The sequence below is a fragment of the Hypanus sabinus genome, chromosome 1 (assembly GCF_030144855.1).
Source record: "Hypanus sabinus isolate sHypSab1 chromosome 1, sHypSab1.hap1, whole genome shotgun sequence".
Taxonomy (NCBI): domain Eukaryota; kingdom Metazoa; phylum Chordata; class Chondrichthyes; order Myliobatiformes; family Dasyatidae; genus Hypanus; species Hypanus sabinus.
Window position 1 is genome coordinate 212,467,419 of NC_082706.1, and position 25,010 is coordinate 212,492,428.

Consider the following 25,010-nt stretch of genomic DNA (forward strand, 5'->3'; position numbering starts at 1 on the left):
GACTTATCGGGAAAGGTTGAATAGGTCAGGACTTTATTTCCTAGAGAGTAGGAGAATGAGGGGAGATTTAGTAGAGCTCTACAAAATTATGAGGGATTTAGCTCGGGTAAATGTAAACAAGCTTTTTCCACCGATGTTGGGCCAGTTTAGAACTAGAGGTTGTGTGCCAAGGGTGAAAAGAGAAATGTTTAAGGAAAACATGAGGGGGAATTTCTTCACTCAGAGGGTGGTGAGAGTGTGGAACAAACTGCCAGCACAAGTGGTGGATGCAGGTTTGATCTCAACATTTGAGAGAAGTTTGGATGGCAGCAGTATAGAGGGCTATGATCTAGGTGTAGGTTGATGGGACTAGACAGAATGATAGTTCAGCATGGACTAGATGGGCTGAAGGGTCTGCATCTGTGCTGTCATGTTCTATGACTGCATCAAACCAGACAAACACTGGTTAAGTTATTTGCACCATGGGGAATGGAAGCTGCAGACCAGACTGATTCTGTCAAATTCTGACAATATACTCCTTCATTTAGCAATGCCCACCTTCCAGATTGAGGTCCCCTGAACCAGCCCAGCAGATATCCACACCACAGTCCACTGTTCATCGATGCCCCAGCCCCGATCTCTCTCGCGTTGATTCTCCTCCCAGGGGCAGTGAGCTATTTTCTCAAAGCAATTCTCAATTTCTCAATTTTTCCAAATTGAAAGAATTCCAAGTTGGATGTATTTAGTTTAGGGGTGGGGCTCACAGTCATTTGATCTGAATATGCACTTATTTATACAACAGAAAAATGGGAATGTCACAGATATTGGATCCAGGCCACAGACAGCAAAGTAACGTGACAAATTTTGGAATCCAATTCATAGTAATGAACTGTAAATTTTAATGTGCTCTCTGGATTAATAATTGATCCTAATACCCATCTTCGATTAGTATTTTTCAAGATTTGTTACCTGACATTGAAGCATGCAGGGAAAGGTGTTGTTTGCATCAACGACCAACACAGCCCGAGGATGTGCTAAGGGTCAGCCCAAAAGCGTTGCCACGCTTGCAGCACCAACACATTGCAGTACGTCCACAACTCGCAAAGCCGAACCATGTGTCTTTGGAAACCGGGGCACCCAGAGGAAACCCACTGCGGTAGAACAGAGGGTGGCAGGAATTAAACCCTGATTGCTGGCACTGTAAGGTGTTATGCTGAACACTACATTCCCGGGCATTGAGAAGTGTCCACAGATTCTAATTTATTTGTTGATAGTTTTACACATTATTGGTGAAATAGTGAGCAACACACACAAATTGCTGGCGGAACTCAGCAGGTCAGGCAGCATCCAAGGAAAAGAATAAAGAGTCAACGTTTCAGGCTGGGGTTCTTCACCAGTCCTGATAAAGAGTCTCGGCCCATAACATTGACTGTTTATTCCTCTTCATAGATGCTGCCTGACCTGCTGAGTTCCTCCAGCATTTTGTGTGTGCTGCTTTGGATTTCCAGCATCTGTAGAATCTCTTGTGTTCATTGGCGAATCAGTGACAGTTTAAGGGTGTGTTGAGCTGTTTCTGTGCACAGTCGTTTCCTCCGTTGTCCTTGAGTTGTTGCTGACTGTGAATGAAATGCAGCCAAGCAGGGTCCAAGCCAGAAGAGTACTTCTTTCTGTGTGAATAACACAGCCATGTATCCACCAGCTGGAGTCCGTTTCTCAGCCAAAACCTGGCAGCAGATTTCTTTTCTGGTGCTCTGTTTATATTAAAATCCAAAACATCTGGAAAATTTCATGTTTTAAGAAGTGTTTTACATTGTACAAAGATTTACTGAAGAACATTTCTGAATTCAAAAACTATCGATGAATGAAACCAAAGTTTAAATGTTTTTTTATTCACTTTTTAAAAGGATCTTGGGGATATTGGTAAGATTTAACAAGCAAAAGTTGAAGCTGATCATCAATACAAGAGATTCTACAGATGCTGAAAGTCTTGGGGCCTAGAAAAAGTGGATGCAGAGAGAATGCTTCCTGTAGTGAGGGTGTTTAGGACTAGTGAGCACTGTCTCAGAATAGGACATCCCTATAAAACAGAGATGAAGAGGAAATTTTTTAACCAGATGGTGGGAAATCTGAGGAATTCATTGCCACAAATGATTGTGTAGGCAAAGTATTGGTTATGTTTAATTGGGGTATTAAATCAGCCATGATGCAATTGTGGAGCAGACGAGGTGGGCCACATGGTTGATTCTCTGTACAAAATGCTGGAAGAACTTAGCAAATCAGGCAGCTAAGTCCTGATAAACGGTCTCAGCCCGAAATAACCTCTCCCAAGATGCTGCCTGCTTTGCAGAGTTCAAAGTTCAAAGTAAATTTATTATCAAAGCACATATATGTCACCATATACAAGCCTGGGGTTCGTTTTCTTACAGGCATTCACAGTAAATACAAGAAACACAATCGAATCAATGAAAGGCCATCCCAGCTTATGGACTCACTTTCAAGGACTCTAAAATTTGTGTTCTCAATATTTTTTGTTAATTTCTTTATCATCATTACTATCTTATTTTTCTTTTCGTATTTGCAGGTTTTTTTGTCTTTTACACTTAGATTGCTTGCTCATCTTTGTCATGTGCTGTCTTTCACTGTTACAGTTTTGTTTCTTTCTATTTATTGACAATGTCCACAAAAAAGAATCTCTGGGTAGTTATGGTGACATATTTGCACTTTGAGCTCTGAATTTATGCCTTTCTGAATGAAGTTTTATATTGACCTTATAACTGATTCATTCAAAAAAACTTCTATAGTTGTACTGTGGAGAGCATTCTGACAGGCTACATCACTGTCTGGTATGGAGGGGCTACTGCACAGGACCGAAAGAAGCTGCAGAAGGTTGTAAATCTAGTCAGCTCCATCTTGGGTACTAGCCTACAAAGTACCCAGGACGTCTTCAGGGAGTGATGTCTCAGAAAGGCAGCATCCATTATTAAAGACCTCCAGCACCAGGGCATGCCCTTTTCTCACTGTTACCATCAGGTAGGAGGTACAGAAGCCTGAAGGCACACACTCAGTGATTCAGGAACAGCTTCTTCCCCTTTGCCGTCTGATTCCTAAATTGACATTGAATCCATGAATACTACCTCACTTTTTAATGTGTATTATTTCTGTTTTTGCATTATTTTAATCTATATGTATACTACAACTTATTTATTTATTTTGAGGTTGTGTAAGACATTGGTGAGGCCGAATCTGGAATATTGTGAGCAGTTTTGGTCACCTAATTACAGGAAGGATATTAATAAGGTTGAAAGAGTGCAGAGAAGGTTTACAAGGATGTTGCTGGGACTTGAGAAACTGAGTTACAGAGAAAGGTTGAATAGGTTAGGACTTTATTCCCTGGAGCGTAGAAGAATGAAGGGAGATTTGATAGAGGTGTATAAAATTATGATGGGTATAGATAGAGTGAATGCGAGCAGGCTTTTTCCACTGAGGCTAGGGGAGAAAGAGACCAGAGGACATGGTTTAAGGGTGAAGGGGAAAAAGTTTAAAGAGAACGTTAGGGTGGCTTCTTCATGCAGAGAGTGGTGGGAGTGTGGAATGAGCTGCCAGATGAAGTGGTGAATGCGGGCTCACTTTTAACATTTAAGAAAAACTTGACAGGTACACGGATGAGAGGGGTTTGGAGGGATATGGTCCAGGTGCAGGTCAGTGGGACTAGGCAGAAAAATGGTTCGGCACAGCCAAGAAGGGCCAAAGGGCTTGTTTCTGTGCTGTAATGTTCTATGGTTCTATTTATTATATATTTTTTTCTTCTTCTTCTAAATTAAGTATTGCATTGAACTGCTGTTGCTAAGTTAACAAATTTCATGTCACAAGCCGGTGAAAATAAATCTGATTCTGATCCTGAAGTTACAGTTTCTAGTCACTGATTACATACCTCATCCTTTCTTAGACACTGCAATACCAATGTCTGACTATGTCTCTGGCACCTATCCTGTGCCCAGGGAATATTGAACAAGTGAACTTAGACCATAAGACCATAAGACAAAGGAGCAGAAGTCAGCCATTCGGCCCATCGAGTCTGCTCCGCCATTTTATCATGAGCTGATCCAATCTCCCCTTTAGTCCCATTCTCCCGCCTTCTCACTATGACCTTTGATGCCCTGACTACTCAGACACCTATCAATCTCTGCCTTAAATACACCCAATGATTTGGCCTCCACTGCCACCCGTGGCAACAAATTCCATAGATTCACCACCCTCTGGCTAAAAAATTTTTTCCGCATCTCTGTCCTGAATGGACATGCTGCAATCCTCAAGTCATGTCCTCTCGTACTAGACTCCCCCACCATGGGAAACAACTTTGCCACATCCACTCTGTCCATGCCTTTCAACATTCGAAATGTTTCTATGAGGTCCCCCCTCATTCTTCTAAACTCCAACGAGTACAGTCCAAGAGCAGTCAAACGTTCCTCATATGTTAACCCTCTCATTCCCGGAATCATTCTAGTAAATCTTCTCTGAACCCTCTCCAATGTCAGCACATCCTTTCTTAAATAAGGAGCTCAAAACTGCACACAGTATTCCAAGTGAGGTCTTACCAGTGCCTTATAGAGCCTCAACATCACATCTCTGCTCCTATACTCTATTCCTCTAGAAATGAATGCCAACATTGCATTGGCCTTCTTCACCACTGACTCAACCTGGAGGTTAACCTTAAGGGTATCCTGCACGAGGACTCCCAAGTCCCGTTGCATCTCAGAACTTTGAATTCTCTCCCCGTTTAAATAATAGTCTGCTCATTTATTTCTTCTACCAAAGTGCATGACCATACACTTTCCAACATTGTAATTCATTTGCCACTTCTTTGCCCATTTCCCCAATCTATCCAAGTCTCTCTGCAGACTCTCTGTTTCCTCAGCACTACCAGCCCCTCCACCTATCTTTGTATCATCAGCAAACTTAGCCACAAAGCCATCTATTCCATAATCCAAATCGTTGATATACAGCGTAAAAAGAAGCAGCCCCAACACGGACCCCTGTGGAACACCACTGGTAACCGGCAGCCAACCAGAATGGGATCCCTTTATTCCCACTCTCTGTTTCCTGTCAATCAGCCAACGCTCTATCCACGTATGTAACTTTCCTGTAATTCCATGGGCTCTTATCTTGTTTAGCAGCCTCATGTGCAGCACCTTGTCAAAGGCCTTCTGAAAATCCAAATACACAACATCCAGTACATCTCCCTTGTCTAGCCTACTTGTAATTTCCTCAAAAAATTGCACTAGATTTTCCTTTAAGGAAACAATGCTGAGTTCTGCCTACCTTGTCATATGACTCCAGGTACTCCGTAACCTCATCCTTGACAATCGACTCCAACAACTTCCCAACCACTGATGTCAAGCTAACAGGTCTATAATTTCCTTTTTGCTTCCTTGCCCCCCCTTAAATAGAGGAGTGACATTTACAATCTTCCAGTCCTCCGGAACAGGCCAGAATCTATCGACTTTTGAAAGATCATTGCTAATGCCTCCGCAATCTCCACTGCTACTTCCTTCAGAACACGAGGGTGTAATCCATCTGGTCCGGGTGATTTATCTACCCTTAGACTATTCAGCTTCCTGAGTATTTTCTCTGTCGTAATTGTGACTGCATATACTTCTCTTCCCTGACACCCTTGAATGTCCGGTATATTGCTGAAGTCTTCCTCAGTGAAGACTGATGCAAAATACTTGTTCAGTTCCTCCTCCATCTCCTTATCTCCCATTACAATTTCTCCAGCATCATTTTCTATCCATCCTGTATCTACTCTCACCTGTCTTTTTTTATATACTTGAAAAAAGCTTTTAGTATCCTCTTTGATATTATTTGCTAGCTTCCTTTCACAGTTCACCTTTTCCCTCTTAATGACCTTCTTAGTTTCCTTTTGTAAGCTTCTAAAATCTTCCCAATCCTCTGGTTTCCCACTAATTTTTGCTTCCTTGTATGCCCTCTGCTTTGCTTTTACTTTGGCTTTGACTTCTCTTGTCAGCCACGGTTACATCCTTTTTCCATTCAAAAATTTCAAAAATTCCAATTCAAAGATTAGAATATATCTGTCTTGCACCTTCCTCACTTCTTGCATAAACTCCAGCCATTGTTGTTCTGCCGTCCTTCCCACTAGTGCCCCTTTCCAGTCAACCTTGGCCAGTTCCTCTCTCATGCCACTGTAATTTCCTTTACTCCACTGAAATACCGACACATCGGATTTTGGCTTCGCTTTCTCAAATTTCACAGTGAACTCAATCATGTTGTGATCACTGCCTCCTAAGGGTTCCTTCACTTCCATCTCCCTAATCACCTCTGGTTCATTACACAATACCCAATCCAGTACAGCCGATCCCCTAGTGGGCTCAACAACAAGCTGTTCTAAATAGCCATCTTGTAGACATTCTGCAAATTCTCGCTCTTGAGATCTAGTGCTGACCTGATTTTCCCAATCCACTCACATGTTAAAATCCCCTACAATTATCATAACACTCCTCTTCTGGAAAGCCTTTTCTATTTCCTGTTGTAATTTGTAGTCCACATCACTGCAGCTGTTTGGAGGCCTGTAGATAACTGTCATCAGGGTCCTTTTACCCCTGCGATTTCTTAGCTCAAGATTCTGTACCTTCCGATCCTATGTCAACTCTTTCTAATGATTTAATATCATTTCTTACCATTAAAGCCACGCCACCCCCTCTACCTACCTGCCTATCCTTCCAATACACTGTGTATCCTTGGACATTCAGCTCCCAGAGACATGCATCCATTAGCCACATCTCGTTGATGGCCACAATATCATACCTGCCAATCTGTAGCTGTACAACAAGATCATCCACCTTATTCCTTATGCAGTGTGCATTTAAGTATAACACCTTAAGTCCAGTATTTGCTACATTTGCTTTGATTGTACTGCAATATTTTTGCACTGCAACTCATCCCAATGGCTGCAAATTTGCCCCATCACCTGCCTGTCCTTCCTGACATCCTTACTGCTCACTGCCTTAGATCTATTTCTGTTTTCACTCTCCTCTGCTCCATCATTCCGGTTCCCACCCCCCTGCCAAATTAGTTTAAACCCTCCCTAACAGCTCTATTGAATCTTCCTGCCAGGATATTGGTCCCCTTAGGATTCAAGTGTAACCCGTCCATTTTGTACAGGTCACACCTGCCCCAAAAGAGGTCCCAATGATCCAGAAACTTGAATCCCTGCCCCCTGTTCCAATCCCTCAGCCATGCATTTATCCTCCACCTCATTTCATTCCTAATCTCACTGTCGCGTGGCACAGGCAGTAATCCCGAGATTACTACCTTTGTGGTCCTTCTTCTCAACTCCCTTCCTAACTCCCTATATTCTCCTTTCAGGACCTCTTCCCTTTTCCTACCTATGTCACTGGTACCTATATGTACCACGACCTCTGGCTTCTCACCCTCCCACTATAGGATATCTTGGATGCTATCAGAAACATCCCGAACCCTGGCATCTGGGAGGCAAATTACCATCCGGGTCTCCTGATCGCATCCACAAAATCGCCTATCTGACCCCCTAACTATCGAGTCCCCTATTACTACTGCCTTCCTCTTCCTTTCCCTACCCTTCTGAGCCACAGGGCCGGACTCTGTGCCGGAGGCACGGCTACTGGTGCTTCATCCAGGTAGGCTGTCCCCCCCAACAGTACTCAAACATGAGTACTTATTGTCAAGGGGTACAGCCACTGGGGTTCTCTCTAGTACCTGACTCTTCCCATTCCTGACCGTGACCCACCTATCTGCCTCCCATGGCCCCGGAGTGACCACCTGCCTGTAACTCCTCTCTATCAACTCCTCACTCTCCCTGACCAGACGAAGGTAATCGAGTTGCAGCTCCAGTTCCCTAACTCGGTCCCTCAGGAGCTGCAGCTCAGCGCACCTGGTGCAGATGTGGACTTCTGGGAGGCTAAGGAGACTCCAGGACCTCCCACATCCGACACCGAGAACAACAAGCTGCCCTCTCTGTTTCCTCAAGGAACAGGAAAAAACTGAAAACTGAAGCCTACCTTGCCTCGCCCGCTTCTGCCTCAGCCTGTTGAGCCAAAGCCCGTCAGCCTACACTCTGCTCCCAGCTCACTCTGCTGACCGCAAACGACGCTGCCCACTGTGTAAGGCTGTGTCCTTTTTAAACCTTCCCCGCTTCACTGCCCGATGTCACATGCCTGCGCAGTCCCGACTCTCTTAACTCCGATGAGAAGAAGAAAAAATCAAAATGGCTCCCGCCGCACTCCGGTTCTGATTCTCAGACTTCCTTCTCCAAAAAAAAATGTCCAATCACTAGGCTCCCAGTGGAAGGCAGCAAACAGTGTCCGCACTAAAGCAAACAGCATCTAAAACAACGAACATGTCTGGTGGACCTCCGTTCTCCTTGCCTTAACACCTTCACAAGTATGTCATCTATGGTTATCAACAGCTCATGTTGGTGTTTGCTCCAAATTGGCAGCAAAATGATCACTCACATTAAGTATAATGTTCTTCCAAGGGGTTATTCTTTTATGGTCTAGTGGAGAACACCTGTCTGTGATTTTGTTTTATATGGGGAGGGTGATGCACAGACAGCACCATATGGCCCTTGACAGATTGGGGTCAGGGTCCAATGACACGGAATGTAAGATGACTGGGGACCCTTTACTGCTGCAGCCTTCTTCCACCGTCACTGCTCTTGTGACGTGTCATCATCTTGTGCCAGCTCTACCATTGAGGTCTTGGTTGGATCTCTTTGTCTGGAACCTCCTCCTTGACCATGGGTACATTGCACTCAGGATCACAGGAACTCAGAAGCCTCTCCTCCACAACAAAATGACAAACTGCAGGACAGACAAAAGTAGGAGACAAACCCGCACTCAGCAGAAGGATATCACCATCCAGGACATGCCCTCTTATCACTGCTATTGTTGCTACTGTAACACATTGTAAGGTTTCACTGCTATAGCTAATGTAATGACTTTTCTGTAATGTTCCACTGCTAAAGTAATGGTTTCTCTGTAGCAGCCATGTTTGGGTCATGACTAGAGATAACGGGGCACATTAGCCAATGAGCCGGATGTGGTTCTTTCTTTTGAGTCTGAGAGAAGGATTTTGTGGTTTTTTGTCAGGGAGCGATGAAGAGAGAGGAGCGAATGGAGAGAGTTGGTAGACCACCCAACAGAGCGGACTGAGTGCGGGTCCGAGGGTCTGAGGGTCGGTTATGCTTGGAGGAGGACGATGGGAACAAATGGACGACACTGTGAGCTCCAATGTTTGCACATTAGACTGTTTCATGAGAGTGGGCCCTTTTCTTTTTTTTTGTTTCTTTACTAACCATATAGTCAAATTAAGGATTATAAAGCTCTATTGGTTAATTGCTTATCATGTACTGTTTGTTAATTCATGGTACTGATTTATAACTGGGAACACATCACACAGCACCCACCCAAAGGAGATTTCTTAAGTTTGGCCTGGCCGGGGGCTATCACCCCCCCTATATTAAGCCGCTAGCTGAACTGAGTGTTACAATTGTGGGGGCAATGTTCTGGGATTGATTTTGTTGGATGCTGTGTGACTACCCAGACTCAATGATTTCATCCCCTCTGTGGGTGGCAGGATGGAGATACGCCTCTAACTAAGGAAGTGTAAGGTGCTCCTTTCCTCTGCAAGCCAGTATGTCACCCTTGGGCAAGGTGTAGCATCTGCTTAGCCCCTCTGATCAGGGTCATGTGAAGCCATGAAGCTGGTGGTGGATGGTCGTATGAGCGCAGGTGCATATTACAGGTTCTGGTTATGTGACAACTAACACTAGGCGGACAATCTCTGAAGAGTATCAATAATGACTGGGGTCACCCATCTTATAAAGTCACTGCCCAGAAGAAGGCAATGGCAAACTAGTTCTGTAAAATTTGCCAAGAACAATTACGGTGGTGGACCATGATTACCTATATAACATGACATGGCACATAATGATGATGATTCTTCCCCACCACCACCAGACTGTGAAAGGTCCATGAACCTTCATGAGGCTTCTGAAAATCCAAGTAAACAGCATCCACTAACTCACCTTAAGGAAATTATGCTGACTTTGGCTTTCTTTATCATGTGCCTCCAAGTACACCAAAACCTGATCCTTAATAATGGATCCCAAAATCTTTCAAACCACAGAAGTCAGGCTAACTGATCTATAATCTCCTTTCTTCTGCCTCTCCCACCCCTTCTTGAAGAATGAAGAGACATTTACAATTTTCCAGTGCTCTGGAATCATGCTAGAATCTGTTGATTCTTGAAAGATCATTACAAGTGCCTCCACTATCTCTTCAGCTACTTCTTTCAGAACCCTGGGTTGTAGTCTATCTGGTCCAAGTGACTTATCTCCCTTCAGACTTCATAGTTACACAAGAACTTCCTCCCTAGTAATAGCATTTGCACTTACTTCTGCCCCCTAATACTCTTGATCTTCTATCATACTGCTTGGGACTCCCACGATAAAGACTGATGCAAAATACTTATTCAGTTTGTCGACAATTTCCTTGTCCCCATTCTACCTCTCCAGCATCATTTTCCAGCGTTCCAATATCTATTCTTCCCTCTCTTTTACTCTTTGTATATCTGAAGAATCCTTTGATACCCTGACAAATAAACTCTTCTCAGCCTTCCAGTCAGGTACAGGTATCGATTTTACCAACATTTCGATGACACCGAGTTTGCCATCAAAACATTGGTCAAAAATCAATACTTGTACCCAGCTGGAAGCCAGTGAAGAGTTTATTCATCATATACACAGGAAAGCACTAGATCCTTTTTGGTATCATCTTTGATATTATTGGCTGGCTTACCTTTGTATTCCTTCTTTTCCTTCTTTATGACCTCTTTGTTTTCAATGAAAGACTGAAGGCAGACCCAAGTGCAGGACACCGACACATAGGTAGCATTAACAGACATGTGTTTATTAATAGTTGCAAGGATTAGCTGCTTATGTGGACATGAACGTTGGGCAACAAACAGGAGGAGCTTGGACATGGAGCCTGGACCTGGACTCGGACATGGAGCCTAGATTTGAACTCGGACACAGAGCTGGGGCTTGGACTCAGATGTGGAGTCTGGATTTCAACACGGAACCTGGACTTGGACACAGAGCCTGGACTTGGACCTGGAACAGGAGCCTGGACTTGAACTCTGACACGGAGCCTGGACTTGGACCTGGACATGGCGCCTGGACTTGGACCTGGACATGGCGCCTGGACTTGGACTTGGACAAGGAGCCTGGACGGACCCAGACACAAAGCTTGGACTTAGACTTAGACACAGAACCTGGACTTGGACCTGGAACCAGATCCTGGACTTGGACTCAGACATGGAGCCTGGACTTGGACTCGGACACGAGACGACAAAACCAAACAACAACAGACAATTCGTGTCTTGGCTCAGAGTAGTGGCAAATGACTAGCAATTCTCAGCTGCCAACGAAATTGACAGAATTCATATCTTGACTTGGAGTAGCGGCAAACGGCTGGGTACGAAAACAACAGAATTCCCAAAGCACCCCAGGCACCAAAGCAACTTAGAGTGTACAGTGCTGCTCTGGCCAAGGTGACGATCCAGCCCTGAGCAGATGTAAGCCGGAGTCTTTATGCTGCCGGTTCAGATGAGAATCAAGAGCCCTAATCAAGGGGCCCAGTGGAACATGGGGAAAAGGAAATTAACTGAAATGAGGAATCAGTGAACTGGACTGTAGGAGATGAGAACAGCAGATACCTGAGAACACTACCGCTTGGAAATCCCCCTCCAAGTCACTCACCATCCTGAGTTGGAAACATATCACCGTTCCTTCCTTGTCACTGGGTCAAAATCATGGAATTCTCTCCCTAACAACACTGTGGACCTCAGGGACTGCAGCGGTTCAAGAAGGCAGCTCATCACCACCTTCTCAAGGGCAACTAGGAATGGGCAATGAATGTTGGTTTAACTGGAGACGCTCACATCCCATAAATAAATAAATTAAACTCTAACTATTGCTATTTTATCATTATCCCTGCTAGTGTTCCCTTCCAATCAATTTTGGCCAGATCCTCTTTTATGCCTCTGTAATTGCCTTCACTCCACTGCAGTAATGACATATCTGACTTTAGCTTCTCCTTCTCAAATTGCAGAGTGGATTCTATCATAATATGGTAACTGTCTCTCAAGGGTTCCTTTACCTTAAACTCTCTAATCAATTCTGGTTCTTTGCACAACACCAACCCAGAAAAGCTGATCCATTGAAATTTATATCCCACATCCTGACTACTTTATAGATGCCTGTAGATATTTCCCATCAGGGTCTTTATACCCTTGTAGTTTCTTAACTCAACCCACAAGGATTCTACATCTTCCTTGGTCCCAGAGGAAAGCTACTTTGCTTGGCTGTATTCATCATGGTTAAATGACAATTACATTTGAACTTGAACTTGATAATAAACTTGATTCTAATCTTTTTAGTAGTTTTCAGCTATGGTGTAGTCACTTACTGAGATCTAAACTGTTACTGATTTTCGTTTACTAACTTTTGGGTGTAGTGCTTAGATAGACTGTTTTCACACCAATTTTCAAAGGGAAACATGGCATTTAACTAGCCTGAACATAGATTAACCAGTTATTATCTGATTTCCATCATTATTTTGCTAGGTTGAGGGACATAACTCTGTGATAATAAAGCTGATTCTGATTCTATATTTTGCAATGATAGAGATTTCAATTAAACAAACAGATACGTGTGATAACTATTAGGTTCACAGTCCACAGGGAGCAGAGGACAGCTGGTAGAGCAGTGACAGAGGTGAATAAACAGCAGGAAACGTGGCTTTGGTCACAGGGAGGGTGTGTGATTCTTTAGTCTTTCGTGAAGTCCAACCTGGAGAAGGAAGAATCCCATTAGGCAACCAAAAAGAATTTAACTTTTCAACTCTGTTTTGGTAGGCTGCCTCAGAATGAAATTAGAGAAGGGGACAGCCCTGGGCAAGTCCACACTGAACAGATGTTGGCACCCCTTTCTGCTGCGTTGAGCCTCGTCCACCATTCAATAAGATCATACCTGATCTGGGTGTTCCACCAACATACCTTTTTCCCATGATCCTGAATTTCCTGGTGAGCTAATACCCATCTGTGTATTACATATATTTACTGAGGTACCCTCTACTGCTTCCGTGAGCAGAGAATTCCACAGATTCACCACTCCCTGGGAAAAGCAGTTCCTTCTCATCTCCGTCCTAAACCTATCCCCTGGATCCAGGATGCTGAGCAGATCCACCTATGAAAGTATACACAGAGCTCAATGGGGAGATTGTCTCCATTTGCAACTTCCTTTCCATCGCAATAATCTGATGCTTACGGTCTTCACTTTCGGCAGAAATGAAGTCTATTTAGGCTCATCTGTCTCAAAGCGGTCAAGAAGGACTCTGTTCCTTTGAAATATTTTGGGCTGGATTTGCAGCTATAATAAGGCTGAGGTCATCAAATTTCAGATTCAGATTCATTTATTTACGACATGTATATCGGAATGTGGTTGTTATAGCCGGGGTTGGCTTTGGGGATAAGCTCCCATTACATATTAAATGCTCCCAATGATGTACATCTCAACCAGCCTCTGATAACCAAGTCCAGTTCCTGGCCTTCATGTGTAGCTTAGATACTAAGCCCAGTGAAACTGTTTCTACTGACAAGAGAAGGGGCAAAGACAGAATCCTGGCACTTTAAAACCAGTCACTTCAGCTGTGGTTAGCAGCTCAACTGGGAGACACAAAACTCTGATCGCAAACCTCCACTGCCTTGTGCCTATACCGTCATGTGGGAAAGGATTCAGAAGTAAACAACAAGGGAAAATTCTGGAGCTGGAGTCCCTAAGGCAGTCCTATGGTGAGTTTAATACTGACTGGCCACTCCTGTAGTGCAGCTGGTGCCAAACTGTATTGGACTCTGTTGGTCCTTTGGCTTCATTAGGTGCATGGAGTGGAGCCTGCTGAATGGGCAACAGCTTGCTCTCCATATTGTACTGGCCTGGCTTGTGTGTGTCGGACCGACAGAGGCCTCATACTCAAACATCGAAAGGTACAGTGAAATGCATCACTTGTGCGAGCACCTAACACACCTTGACAGAACACACCTGAGCCTGCCAACATGCAGTTTACTTTGGAAGCCCATAGGCTATATTACTGAAATTCTTATAGGTGGAAGTTAATTGTAAGAGGTACAATTAACCTCTTGCTTTCTTCAATGTCATGCGCAAATTTCACTGTGAAGTCTGTTGTAAAAGGTAAGACATATTCAAGGTGTAATTATGAAGAAAACTACCTTGAGATTGTTCACAGTAGAACAAAGGTCATTCAGCTAATTTTATAAATTTTACATCATTGAGTTTTACAATGTGAAAGACAAAATTTTGGGCACATGGTAGCATAGTGGTTCGGCAACGCTATTATATCTCGGAATGTCAGAGTTCAGAGTTCAATTCCAACAAGTTTATACATTTTCCCCGTGGAACGCATGAGTTTCCTCCCACATCTGAAAAACAGACCGGTTAGTAGGTTAGTTGATCATTGTAAGTTGCCCTGTGATTAGGCTGGGGTTACGTGGGGGCATGTGGGGGGAGGGGTGGTTTGCTAGGTCGGAAGGACCTGCTCCGCACTGTATCAATGATTTAAAGTAAATAAAATTCCCTCTGCCTTAATAAAAAGGCATTATTCTATATTCTTCTAAGTTCAAGCAAAATTAAGAGTGTACCAAATGATTACTGCAGAAAATTATAGGTCAAAACTAATGCACCTAAGGTTGATTCTAGAGAGGAGGGTTAGTCTGTGAGGAGAGATTAAACAGTAAAACATAGGAACAGAATTAGTTCATTCAGCCCATCAAGTCTGTTATGTTATTCCATCACAGCTGATTTATTACCCCTCCCAATCCCATTCTCCTGCACCCTCCCCATAACCATTCACACCCCAGCTACTCAAGAACTTATCAAACTCTGTTTTAAATATACCCAATGATTTGGGCTCTACAATGGGAATAAATTCCACAGATTCGCTACCCTCTGCTCGTTCCACACTCTCACTGCCTTCTGAGTGAGGAAGTTCCCCTCATGTTCCTCTTACCTTCCACCCCTAACCCAGGACCTCTAGTACTCAGTGGAATATGCCTTCAGGGACATGCCTTATCTATACCCCTCATAACGTTGTATACTTCAATAAAAGCTCCTCTCATTGTCCTACACTCTGGAGAATAATTCAACCTTTCCCTATAACTCAGGTCCTCAAGACACAGAAACATTTTTGTAAAATAGGGAAAGAGTGACAAGATTAAGCATTGCAAGAGTCCCTGATGTAACTACAGATTTGAAAAGTTCCAAACGAAGTTAAACGAAGTTCCAGCATAACCTCCAGCAGGAAAAGGAAGAATGCCAGTGTATACCTGGTGGTAGAAGTATGCCAATATTAATTGCTGGGATATATTATATTTCTGGAAAGAAATGCATTGAATGGCATGACTAAAAAATATCAGATAGAATTTAATGCACACAAGTGCGATGTTTTGCACTTCGATGGGACCAATCAGGGTAGGCCTTACACAGTGAACAGTAGAGCAGTAAGGAGTGTGGTAGAACCAAGGGACCTGGAAATACAGGTCCATAATTCATTGAAAGTAGGATCACAGGTTGATAGGTTCATCAAGAAAGCTTTGGTACATTGACCTTCATAAATCAATGAATTGAGTACAGGAGATGGGGTGTTATGTTGAAGTTGTATAAGACATTGGTGAGGCCTAATTTGGAGTATTGTGTGCACTTTTGGTCAACTACCTACAGTAGGATGTAAATAAGATTGAAAAAGTGCAGAAAAAAATTTACAAGGATTTCGCAGTGTCTGAAGGAACTGGGATATAAGGGAAGATTGGAGAGGCACCATATGGTTAGGAATAGTCAGCATGGCTTTGTTAAAGGCAGGTCATGCCTTACGAGCCTGATTGAATTTTTTGAGGATGTGACGAAACATGTTGACGAATGTAGAGCAGTAGATGTAGTGTATATGGATTTCAGCAAGGCTTGCCCTCAGAAGGCAAACAGTGGTTAGAAACATAGAAACATAGAAAACCTACAGCACAATACAGTGTGGCCCTTCAGCCCACACAGTTGTGCTGAAAATGTCCCTACCCTAGAAATTACTAGGCTTACCTATAGCCCTCGATTTTTCTAAGCTCCAGGTACCTATCCAAAAGTCTCTTAAAAGACCCTATCATATCCACTTCCACCTCTGTTGCTGGGAGCCCATTCCACGCACTCACCACTCTCTCAGTAAAAACTTACCCCTGACATCTGTACCTACACCCCAGCAACTTAAACCTGCTGGGCAACCATTTCAGCCCTGGGAAAAAGCCTCTGACTATCCACATGATCAATGCCTCTCATTATCTTATACACCTCTATCAGGTCACCTCTCATCCTCCGTCGCTCCAAGGACAAAAGGCCGAATTCACTCAACCTATTGTCATAAGACATGCTCCCCAATCCAGGCAATATCCTTGTAAATCTCCTCTGGTTGTAGCAGATCATATTCTGCATGGAGGTCAGTGACCAGTGATGTGCCTCACGGTTCTGTTCTGGGACCCTTACTCTTCATGATTTTTATAAATGACCTGGATGAGGAAGTGAAGGGATGGGTTAGTAAATTTGCTGATGACACAAAGGTTGGAGGTGTGTGAATAGTGTGGAGGGCTGTCAGAGGTTATAGTGGGACATTGATAGGATGCAAAACTGGGCTGAGAAGTGGCAGACGAAGTTCAACCCAGATAAGTGTGACGTGATTCATTTTGGTAGGTCAAATATGATGGCAGAATATAGTATTAATGGTAAGACTCTTGGCAGTGTGGAGGATCAGAGGGATCTTGGGGTCCGAGTCCATAGGACACTCAAAGCTGCTGCGCAGGTTAACTCTGTGGTTAAGAAGGCATATGGTGTATTGGCCTTCATCAATCATGGGATTGAGTTTAGGAACTGAGAGGTAATGTTGCAGCTATCTGGGATCCTAGTCAGACCCCACTTGGAGTACTGTGCTCAGCTCCGGTCACCTCACTACAGGAAGGATGTGGAAGCCATAGAAAAGGTGCAGAGAAGATTTACAAGGATGTTGCCTGGATTGAGAGTATGTCTTATGAGAATAGGTTGGCCTTCTGTTTCTGTACTGTAGTGCCTTAAATGATGCTGACCAAAGAATTTCCCCTTCAGTTAGTATTGGAGCACTTTCATGCCAGCCTGCCTCTAATTAATACTGGAACACCTCCATCCCCCACTGCCCTCCCCATCGCTTCCCCAAAACATCCACACCCGCCTGCGAATCCTTTCAGAATCAGAATCAGGTTTGTTATCATGGACATGTTTTGTGAAATTTGTTGTTTTGCAGTAGCAGTACAGTGCAAAACTCAAAAATTACACTATGTTACAAAAATAAATACATAGTACAAAAACACAAATCGTGAAGTAGTGTTCATACATAAAGAAATCTGATGGTGGAGGGGAAAAAGCTGCCTTTAAGACACTGAGTGTGCCTTCTGGGTTCCTGTACCTCCTCCCTGATGGTAGCAATGAGAAGTGGTCATGTCCTGGTCCTTAAGTGTGGATGCTACCTTTTTAAGACACAATATTGTTACGATACGGCAACAATGAATATAGAATTGAGACAGGTTTTTTATAAACAAATAAACATTTATTTAAACTCTGCTCAATAAAAATGAAAAGTAAACAAACGACTAACTTAACCAGAAGTTAACTGCTATACGGCAATTCGAAAAGTTCTTAAAGTAATAAATATGAACACAGTTCTTTTTTTTTATTTATTTTTTATTGTTCATCAAACAAACATTTCCATAAGATGTATTTCAGACATTGTACATATATATCATATAATCATATATATCACAAAATCTCCACAAAGTAGTTATCTAGGGTATACACTTATAGAAAAGAGTGGAAAGAGAAAACAAGCAAAAGGAAAGAACTATGTACAAGTAGGGAGTGATCTTTTTTTTACAACAGATTCATTGATTTGTGAGAATAAAACCAGGCCTATGAGGCATTATGTAGTTAAACTATTTTTCTCAGTATAAATCAAATTGTTCCAGCTTATGATTAACAGATGCTGTTATCTTCTCCATTTTGTAAATGTCCATTGTAATTTCCATCCATGTATTTAAAGTCGGGCTCTCCTGTGATAAGCATTTCCTAATAAGAGTCTTTTTACCAGCCACCAACAGTATATTCATTAAATATTTATCTCTTTTCAACCATTCTTGAGGTATATATCCAAAATATATGGTCTTACTCTCCAAGGGTATTTCACATTTAAAGATGTCTTGTAGGGCATTGTGTTTCCCCCTCCAATAGTTTTTGATAACAGGGCAGTCCCAAAAAATATGATAATGATTTGCATTTTGATTTCCACAATTTCTCCAGCAAGCAGGGAGTTTACCATTATAATGGAATTTCTGAGAGGGTGTAATAAAATATCTTTGCAAGTTTTTCCATCCAAACTCCCTCCATTTCTGTGAATTGGTACACTTCCATTGATATCTCCATATTGTTGTCCATTCTTCCTCAGATATAATTATCCCTCCTTCCTTCTCCCATTTTGTTTTAATGTATGAAGTCGAATGTATTTTAAGATTTGACAACCCCTTATACATGCTTGAAATGATTCTACTGCCATTATCTGAATTATATGCTTTTCTAAAGAGCTCTATCAAGCATGCATTTGCCTTGGTTACATTTTTAAGCATCTTATTAACATATTGTCACATCTGTAAATATCAATAAAAATCTTGTTTTTCTAATAAGTGTTTCTCTTTAAGCATTTCAAAACTGAACAGTGTTCCTTCTTTCATTATGTTGCAAAGAACTGTTATTCCTTTAGCTGTCCAGTCCTTAAATCTAGCATCCAATTTATTTGGTGTAAAATCAGAGTCATATGCACACCATTTAAGAATTGCAATATCTCCCTCTAAATTATATTCTTTTATAGTAGTTTTCCATATTTTAAGAGTCAATTTCACCCATGGGTTATCAATAGTATTTTGCAGGTTGTTATCAGCCAAAATTGCTTGTATGGGGATGGGAAGTACCCGCTCCTCAATGTTTTACCAGTGAGCGTCATGGGTTGCACCAACATATCACAGCTCTCAACTGTGCTGCAAAATAATAATCTCTAAGAGAAGGTAGGCCCCATCCCCCCTTTTCCTTTGCTAATTGCAAAGTTTTGAGACAAACTCTAGGCCTTTTACCCTGCCAAATATACCTTGATAGCATCTTGTTCCATTCATTGAATTGATTTTGATTAATCTCTATTGGTAGGGTCTGAAAGAGATATAACAGTCCGGGCAGTATATTCATTTTAATCGACTCAATCCTTGAACTGAGACTGAAAAAAGGAATCAGGTTTCATCTTGCCACATCTTCCTTAATTTTTTATATAAAGGCTGATAATTACATTCTGATAATTTTGCCAAATCTTTTGGCATAATGATGCCCAAATATTTGAAAGACTCTGTGTGCCATGCCCAGGGATATTGACTTTCAATTTCTCTTGGTGGGCTATAGTAATATGAAAGTAATTGGGTTTTATCTATGTTGATCTTGTATCCTGATAATTGACCATATTGTTCAAAGGATTGCATCAATTTAGGTAAAGAGTATGTTGGTTGCCTTAGATAGATCAAAATGTCATCTGCATAACAAGCCAATGTATGCTCTGTCCCTTTAATAGTAATTCCCCTGATATCTTCATTCTGTCTGATGTATTGAGCTAATGGTTCCAGATATAACACGAAGAGTAGTGGTGACCATGCATAACCCTGTCTCGTGCCCCTTTTGAGGGTAAGACTATTTGATAAATATCCATTGATTTTAATCCTAGCAGTAGGATTGTCATATAGTGTCTGTATAGTTTTAATAATTGTGTCTTGGAAAGCAAATCTATGTTAAAGCTCTGTAAAGAAAATTCCAATTAATCGAATCAAATGCTTTTTCAGTGTCCACGCTTATCACTATTGCTTCGGTTTTTTTTGTATATGATCCATAATGTGAAGTGTCCTTCGTATATTGTCTTGAGTCTGGCGTTGTCGTATAAAACCTGTCTGATCATTACATATCAGTATGGATAGAAACTCCTCTAATCGTTTGGCCATGATGGAGGTAAATAACCTATAATCTACATTAAGAATGGATATTGGTCTAAATGACCCGCATTCCATTTTATCCTTGCCTTCTTTTGGTATAGCTGAGATTATCACCTCCTTCCAACTGGGTGGCATTTGTGCCTTTTTTAGAGCCCAGTTCAGTGCGGAAAAACAGGAATTAACTCATTTTTAAATTCTTTGTACCACTCTGCCGTATACCCATCTGATCCTGGTGACTTGATTAATTTAAGCCTACTAATTGCAGCTTTTAATTCAACTTCAGTTATGTCAGCAGTCATCCTTCTATTTCAGTCTTCGCTTAAAGTGGGTAACTCTAGAGAATTCAAGAAGGTGTCAATTTTGGTTATGCTTCCCCCTGGAACTTTGGAATATAGTGTTTTGTAAAACACTTCAAAAGCTTCTTGAATTTCACTTAGCTTATTTTTTATCATTTTCATTCTTGGGTCCCTAATTCTATGAATTGTATTTTCTGCTATCTTCTTTTTCAGTTTCCATGCCAGTATTTTCATAGATTTCGATCCATTTTCATGATGTCTCTGTTTCAGAAACATTAAGTTTTTCCTGATCTCTTGCGTAGCCAAATTATTTATTTCATTCCTAATTCTTTTAATTTCCCCTAATGTATCCTGTGCCAAATTCAATTTGTGTTTTTTCTCTAGTTCCTTCAGCCTATTATGTAATTCCTCTAATGTTTTATTCCTTATTTTTTCTTATATGAAGATATCGCTATAATTTTCCCTCTTAAGACCGCCTTCAGAGTATCCCATAAAATTGGAGGTGAAACCTCTCCATTATCATTAAATTCTAAGTAGAGACTAATTTCTTTTTAAATTTATTCCTTAAAGTACGGATCATTGAGTAGACTTGAATTTAGTTTCCGAATAGTATTCTTTGGTTGTAGGTCAAAATCAACAGATAAATATATAGGTGCATGGTCACTTACATCTATTGTCCCAATTCCACGGGTGTTTATTTTGTCTTTGTCTTTACCAAATGTTATGAAATAGTCTATTCTTGTATATACAGAATGTGGAGCAGAATAATGAGTGTAATCCCTTCTGTCAGGGAAAAGGTCCCTCCATATATCAATTAAACCAACATCTTCAAAAAGTGTATTAACTTTCTTAATTAAAGATTTTGTTTCATAGGTTTTTCTATTAAAAGAGTCTAAGTTTGGTTGTAATTGTAAATTTAAGTCTCCCCCACATATCAGGAGACCTTCTGTTTCCGTTACCATAATATCAGTAATTTTCTGAAAGAAACCAATATCACTTCCCAGGGGTGCGTATATATTCAATAGACTAACTGAATTGCCATCTGTATTCCCCCTTACCAGAATATATCTGCCTTCTTTATCTCCCATTTCAAATATGTTTTCACAATTTAGCTTACTTGAGATAAGAATAGCGACTCCTCTCCTATGCCTTGATTTATATGAGGAGAAAAACAGATTAGTGAAGCCCATTCTCTTTAGTTTTTTATGCTCATTATCACTTAAATGAGTTTCCCGTAAATATACTACATGTGCTTGTTCTTTTTTCATTTTGGATAAAATTCTCTTACATTTGATTAGATTTAATAGCCCATTTACATTAAAAGAAATGAGTTTTACCTTGTCCTTAGCCATCTGTATTTATCTGTCAATGTACCATTGAGATTAGAACAAAACTTAATCGATCTACTCCCTGAACAAATAAGAACCAAGAAACTCAAATAATAACAAAAATGGCAACAAACGTGTGATTCCAAGGCTGAGGTCTCTAGTAAATGACCTTGCGTTGAGCTAGAGGAAATGTCTAGCTGTGGGGGATAACCCCTCCTGCCTGTGAGTTGAGGGCCCCCATTGCAGTATTCATAAAAGTCAGTGAACAAATCCATTACACAGAAAAGATTTCCCTGTGTACCCCTCCTATGTGTATATATAAACGCACACACACACACACACACACACACACACAAATACATACATACATACATACATACGCACACATTACACACATACACATATATGCACATATATATATATTCTCATTTTGGTGGGGAAAAAGGAGTAAGTGAGCGCATAAAGAATAACAACTACGTAATATAAAATCCACATTATAATAAGTATTTCTCGAGATAAGTATATCACCTTGTACTTTTGCTTCTGTTTAGCTTCTCAACATTTTTAAAGTTAGCCAAACCTTATGGCTCTTCTGAAGGGGGTGAGGACTGTCTTTGGGAAATTCCCGGTCTCTTCCTGATATGTTTCTCTCGGCCTCCTCCCGTCTCCTGCCTTCTCATTTTTCACACTATTTCCCAAGCCGAGCAGAACAATTCATCAGCCAGGCTTTTTTTTGTTTTGGTCACGCTGACGGGCAACCCTGTGGCCTTCATGTCTGTAGTCACCTCTTCCACTGTCTGATACAACTGCGTCCCGTTGCATTAAAACACTCGAAGCTTAGCAGGGTACAGAGTTTGAAATCTAATCTTATTTTGCTTTAATACTCGCTTTACTTCGGAGTATTCTTTGCATTTCTGGAGGACCGTGGGGGGTAATCTTGGTCTAAAAACACTCTCTTCTTACCCCAAGCCCTTCGTAGAATCTCCGCCTTGGTGCTGCACCGAAGGAATTTTATTATTATTGAGTGTGGCTTTCTATCCTGGGTAGGTTTTGAGACTAACACGCGGTGGGCTTTTTCAATTTCCAGCTCCATAACTGAGGGAAGATCCAACGCATCCCGCAGTAACTTTCCTACAAAATCCGTCATAGACGAGCCCTCCGCTCCTTCGGGAACATTGTAGATTCTGTTATTTTTCCACCGTGAACTTCCCCCCAGGTCAAGCAGTTTACCTTCTTGGTGATGTAATATTTTTATTGTCTTGCTCAGTATCCGTTCCACGTTTTGAACGCGATCTTCCACCTTCTCAATTCGAGTCTCTGCCACCACTATTTTTTGATTAACGTTAGAGAGCTCTGCCATAATATCATGGAGCTGCTGCTTTCTGGACCTCCATTATTTCTTTCAGGATTTCGAAGATATTCACTGCTTTGTCTGAACGAGGCCCAGCAGCCGCCTCACTAGCACGCGGTCGGGTTGGAGAGCCGCTCGCTGCACTCCTCTCGGACGCAGGCTCCACAGTGTCGCTTTTTTTATTTCCATTTCTTCTCCCCATTCTTGCTCCTCTTTTCAGTTCAAATATTTTTCAAAAAATATTATATTTGATGGGTTAATGGGGCTTAATACGTATTTTTCCGGAGCTGCCATTCTCGACAATGATATCACCGGAAACCATGAACACAGTTCTTAAAGTGATAAATGCGAAAGTCCAAATGGTTTACACAATCAATTAGGAGAGACTTTCCTAAAGTAACGAATTCCTTGACGACGTGACGTTACTGCTGACCCCAGCCGAATTATGCCTTGCCTGAAAGACCCACAATGCAGGAAGTAAAAACAGCTTGAAGGAACTGACCTTTTCCTTGGCAAATAACACTGCGCCCAACCCTTTCTGCTTTCCCAATGCAAGGGCTATCTCGGATGCAGGTTACTATTCCCTGAACGAAGATCCAATAAGGTCGATCCTGTATTACCGCCAACTTTACTCGATCCTTCGGGTTTCCGTACTTCGGTAAATCTTCACTCTCCAATACTTAGACTTTAAAATTAAATAAAAAATACATTAAATACAACTGGCAGTGACTTTCAAAACTGCGGGCACAATGACAATGTACCTTACAGTAAGGATTAAAATTCCACTTTAAAACAAAACTTGTCATGAAACCAAATACACAGCATAATGAAGTAATGGTCGACTTAAATGACGTCCCAACAAAAACTCCTGCGTCACACCACGTTTTATACCTGTTGGACCAGGCCATCACATGACCTCACACTGGTGGGAAAATACATCACCCCACCATCATAAGACTCACTAAATACTCAATGACATCATGGAGGTATGTAACAATATCTTGAGGATGTCCTCGATGCAAGTGCCCATGATTGCAACTCTCTGTAGCTCATTGCGATCTGATGCTTTGGAACCTCTCTACCAGATGGGGATGCAGCCACTTAGAATGCTTTCAAGTCAAGTCAAGTCCCTTTTTATTGTCATTTCCACCATAACTGCTGGTACAATACACAGTAAAAACAAGACAATGTTTTTCAGGACCATGGTGCTACATGAAACAGTACAAAAACTAGACTGAACTACGTAAAAACAACACAGAGAAAAAAAACTATACTAGACTACAGACCTACCCGGGACTGCATAAAGTGCACAAAACAGTGCAGGCATTACAATATATAATAAGCAAGACAATAGGCACAGTAGAGGGCAGTGAGTTGGTGTCAGCCAAGGCTCTGGGTATTGAGGAGTTTGATAACTTGGGGGAAGAAACTGTTACATAGTCTGGTCGTGAGAGCCCGAATGCTTCGGTGCCTTTTCCCATATGGCAGGAGGGAGAAGAGATTGTATGAGGGGTGCATGGGATCCTTCATAATGCTGTTTCCTTTGTGGATGCAGTGTAAATGTCTGTAATGGCAGGAAGAGAGACCCCAATGATCTTCTCAGCTGACCTCACTATCCACTGCAGGGCCTTGTGATCCAAGATGGTGCAATTTCCAAGCCAGGCAGTGATGCAGCTGCTCAGGATGCTCTCAATACAACCCCTGTAGAATGTGATGAGGATGGGGGGTGGGAGATGGACTTTCCTCAGCCTTCGCAGAAAGTAGAGATGCTGCTGGGCTTTCTTTGCTATGGAGGGACCAGGTGAGATTCTCCACCAGGAGAACATCAAGAAATTTGGTGCTGTTAAC